The 5,000-nt window shown below is 45.5% G+C and overlaps 1 protein-coding gene across 2 annotated transcripts in view; it reads left to right on the forward strand.

Annotated features, from left to right (window-relative positions):
* ZEB2 (zinc finger E-box binding homeobox 2) overlaps positions 1 to 5,000 on the forward strand; it is a 110,022-nt gene that overhangs the window by 7,218 nt on the left and 97,804 nt on the right. The window lies entirely within an intron of this gene.

Genomic DNA, 5,000 nt, shown 5'->3' on the forward strand with positions numbered 1-5,000 from the left:
TGAGCTTTGACATGGAGCAGAGGAGGCTGTTTGCGGTGTCAAGGCTGATCTGTTCATTTGGTTCGGAGTTTTGGAGGAAAGCAGTGAATTTGGAGATTAGTGGCTGATTTACTGTTTGCCATTCGTGACGAGGCTTTGCTTCCTGCCTTCTGCTCGTTGCCCATGCTTCGCAAGGAAACTTTTGGAATTTCTAATTGCTGTAAGAAAATACGTTGGAAGCCTGCAGAGGCAATATTTTTAAAAGAAAAATTTAAGGAAACAATTACAAGCTAATTACTAATAATTATCCATAGCCCACTGCCCAAGGTAGGGAAAATATGTGGAAGAGAGAGATACAAGCCATCAGGACAGGCTGGTAATATTCCCTAAGAAAAATGCGTGGCTGCCTTTAGAGTGGAAAGAAGGGTGTTGATTCTTTTACAGCAGCAGCACATTCACTCCAAGAAATAGGAAATTCTTCGCCTCACAACAGTTTTTGGCATCCGCATTATCCCAGTGCTTTTAAGGTGCATTTTCCCCTCTGTGAAAGAAAACTCTTTGTCCTTTTTTCTCCAAGCCCATGGCTTCCCAAGGTAGACACTATTTTGTGCCTGTCACATGGAAAGGGAGTGCAGGTTTGCAGTGCTCACAGACAATTGATTGTCTGCCCTAATGTGTTTCATTTACATGTTTATAACGTCAATAGTGCTGGGGTGTCCACTGTACCATTCATTCCAGCATTCCCACAAGGGTGCAATTGTCTGAATGGCCAAGTCAGACACCTTTTTGATTGCTCTTTAGTTGTCTTTTTAGAGTAGAGAGAAAAAGGAGAGAAATCTGTGAGGCAGAAACACTAGTTGAAAATATTTCAGAATTAAACATCACCATTAAAGCAGATGTGAGCATTAGGCAAGCAGTATATGTTAACTAAGGTTCTGAAGGTGTAAACAAATTCAGAATAGAGGGGATGATTGCTGAACAATCTCGTCCCGTATCTTTATTTTTTTTTAGTCTTTTTTTAAAATGATTTGTGGTTTTCATTTTCATTTCAGCCTCTGTAAATGCCGCCACCTCCTAACTCTTTGTGTGCTTAACTGTAATTTGTGATTTTTTCCTATATATTTACATATCTCTGTTTATGCCAACAGCGTCAGCTAACCACTTGGAAAGTCTATTGAGAGACTATTTAGGCTGTGGGAAGTATAAACTTTAAAAAAGTAAGATCCAAATATTTCTTCATCAAGCATTTTTAATGAAAAAAAAAAGGACAAGGACTAGTCTTTTCCTTGAAGCGGTTTAACTTAAATAGCTGTGTATCAACTTCTTATGTCTGCGGTTAGTGTCCTCTTACGCTGTGAGCTCTCAGCAAAGTGTTCCTAGGAGTTCCAAAGTCAATAAAAGATTACTTTTTAAGGTGTGCTGGACTGTGTTTATATGTCACGCTCCCCTTTATCATTGAAGTTGCTTCTGAGGGAGGCGAGAAATGACTGCATATGTTTCATATTTGAATAAATAAGCCTCACAGCTTATTGCGACTTACATATGTGTGCCTGCACGGCTGCGCGTACGTGCGTATACACCTATGTGTGTGTAAAGAGAGTGTCTATGCGTGCATATATATAATGTAGACATAGTACATATAGGTTCATCCAGAAAAAAACGGTTCGCCTCTCAGACAAGATCGTTTTCCCCTAAAAACGAGGATGATCCCAAGAGCTCCAATTAATACAAGTTGACCTGTTCCGTCCATGGTCCATAAGGGAAAAGAGCACTAATTCCCGTGGCTTCTGGTCGGGAGGCAAAGCGAGGGGGGAAACTTTTTATTATTGTTATTTATTTTTTTCCTCTTCCTCGCTCTATTTTTTTTTTTTTTGTATTTTTTTTTTAAGAATGCCTGTTTGTGGAAAGATTTGTGCGTGCGCGTGTGTGTGTGCGTGTGTGCCTACCAGGGAAGACACACACAGTAGATGCACCGTTAGCTGAACCCCTGACACGGCGGTCTTTTGAATGCCTTAGGTATGATTTCACTTTCGCTCACATCAATGCTGACCTGAATGCCTTTCATATCTGATCCGCTGTGTCTCTCCCAGTAAACATCCCCTGAGGGGAGAACAAAGAAAGGAGCTCTTCTTCTTCTTAATCACAATTCAGCCCATTCACCGCCGGCAGGCTACATTTGCATTCTGCAACAGAAAGCCAAGATGAAAAGAGGGAGAAAAAAAAAGAGAGAGAGAGAGAGGGAGAGTGAGAAGAAGGGGGGAAAAAGCAGAAGGGTGGAGGCTGAGTAAAATAACTTAGGTGTTTGTAGCTGTTTGTTGGGCTTCCCCTAGTTACAAGCCTTATATAGCTCCTGCTCTACCCAGCCTTGGCTCTTCTGACAGCAGATAGTGTTACAAGATGGCATGCCTGTACTATTCATGGCCACTCGCGCTAACACTTGAGGTAGAAAGTGTCAGAGAGGGATCAAATTCTCCTGCGAGCAGGCTGCCGCGGCGCGGGTCAGGTGTGCGCGCCCCCCGCGCCCGACCGCGGCCCGGCCTCCCGCTGCAGCCACCGCTCCCGTGCGCTCGCCGGCACCTCGCCGAGCCGCCGCCGCGGAAGCCCCCTCTCGGGGCCGCTTCCTAAATTATTGTTGTTATTATTTTTTAATCCCCACCCCCTCCGCCGGGAGGAGGGGGGGGGGACACGATCCGCTGGAGAGAACCAGCAGCCTGCCCCCCACGTCCCCCCCCCCCAAAAAAAAGGAAAAAAAATATTCCCAACCTCCCCCCTACCCCGACACCCGCAAACGCCCCCCGGGCAGGGGCAGCGGGCCGAGATTTGGGGAAGTTGCTTCAGCCCCGCTCCCTCGTGCCGCCTTCTTTATTTATTTATTTATTCCGGAGTCACGTTCATGTGCCTCCCCCCGTCCCCTCCCCGTGCCACCCCGGTTTGTCTGTTTGTTTGCTCCTCTGTGTTTTTAATAAGACAGTTTTAAAAAATGTCGAGGTCTTTGGTCGTATCCACTTTTTCTCACCGAGGGAAGGTTTATTTATAACCGGATCCTGCTTACTGAGAAGTATTTAAGCCCTTTCAGGCAGAGCTGTCAAAATTTCCTGTGTTGTTTTGCCTCTATTTGCAACATGTAGAAAGTAATATGCAGTTGCTGGGATTGGAGTAACCAGGGGAGTGCAGAAATCTTAAGTGACAAGTTTTCAGCTACACTATCTCCTGCCGACCAAACTGTCATTTTTCAGAAACCACTTTTTAAGATCCTAACAGTTTTTTTCCCCCCATCAGCAAATAGATTAAACGTGCTAAAGCAACTTTGAGGGAGAAGAACAGTTTGAACAATGCGGAGCGGGAGGGATGTCTTATTTCCCTGTCGCTGCTGTGGCAGATCTCGCTCCTAAGGAGCACACTAACCGAGATGTTACCAGTTGAACAGAAGCATGTGACACAGATTCCTGATTTTTTCCCAGAAGATTTGCAGAATTTACAAAAAGAGATTATCTCTACACCTTCCACCCTCCTAACCACCCCCATGACCCAAGCAAGGGAGGATTTAGGCAGATTTACTTCAGTAAACACCTTTGGACACTTGGGGAAAAGTAGGAGCCTGTTTGCAGAAGCAGGCTTTTGTTAAGTGAGGTGCTGGATAATGCTTTACCAAGCAGCTGTGATATTAACCTACCCAGTAATGCTAGAAAACTGTTTAACCCCTTGTGTGCTCCCAGGGTTGCGCTCCTCGGAGAAGGGCCCTCCCCGCGGGCCTCGCTCGGGCCCCCAGGAGCTGGGGCCTGGCGTGGCCGCGCGCCCGGACGCTGGGCGCGGAGTTGGGCTTGCACCTCTCGGGTCTCTCCCTGGCTCGAGGACGGGTTGGAGGAGAGCTGTGAGAAATCACTGCGAGGCAGTCGCCCCGCAGCCAGAGGCTGCGCGTGTGCGTGCGCGCACGCACAGGGACCGCATACGGGTGCGCACGTACGACGCCCGCGGCAGGTAGCTAAAACCCTTTGCGGACAGGCCTGAGAAATGACGGTCAGCTCAGGAGCCTGGCCTGGGCCTGAACGGAAAGGAAGTTATAGCTGCAAACCTGTAAGAGTGGGTTCCCGTTGACTGGGTTCCTTTTTTTTTTTTTTTTTTTTTTTTTTCTTTTTTTTTCTTTTCAGAACAAAACTGCAAGCTTTCTAAGGTTTACAGCTTCTCGAAAGTGAACTTTTTATTGGTAAAGCTACTTGCTGCTCTATTCTGAGCTACAAGAAGAAGGTGTGGATAAGTTCGTTATTTTTACTGGGCAAAAGAGTAACTTTACAGGTGTTTTTTGTTTTTTTGTTTTTGTTTTTTTTTTAGCTAGAATAAGATTGCTTCATTTAGAGATTTTTTGTTGTCGAGTTTTTTTTCTTTTTTTTTTTCCTTTTTTTTAAAAGTGTAGGTGTCAATGTTAGAGCAGCCACAAATGTGTGAGAAAGCAAAGGGTATGAGACATGACAGAATTAAAGGTGTTTGCTATGTTGTTACCCGTATGTCAAGCTGCAAGCTCCCTTTGTCACAGCCTCCTGGTGATTTGATAGTGTGGATCCACTTCCCTTCGAAGTGATACAGCAGTTTCTAACTGGGGGTTTGAATGCACGCATTTGCCTCCCCAAAATAGGTTTGCACACCTCAGCATCACCCGGAGCCCAGCGCTCCCACCCCGCGCAAGGGTGCTGTGCACTCAGACACTAGGACAGCAGCCACAGCATTGCAGTGTCTGGCATGGAGCGGCATTTGGCAGCAATGTCATCTGCCAAATCATCCCATAATTACGTTTTATGTTATTTGTATGAATGACCAAGCATGCAGTATTCCTTTGGAAATCAAAGGAAGGCTTAAAACGCGTTTTTGAATACTTTCAGACCATGGTCAGGTCACAGTTTGGGAGTTGAATTAAACTGATCTCATTTGTGATCTAATTGAGGCTGGCAACAACCTTAGCAGCAGCAATAACATACAAATACAAATCAAAGAGCAGAATTCAGCAAATCAGATCTTTTGCTCGAATC

Source organism: Rhea pennata, chromosome 6 (genome assembly GCF_028389875.1).
Source record: "Rhea pennata isolate bPtePen1 chromosome 6, bPtePen1.pri, whole genome shotgun sequence".
NCBI classification, from domain to species: Eukaryota; Metazoa; Chordata; class Aves; order Rheiformes; family Rheidae; genus Rhea; species Rhea pennata.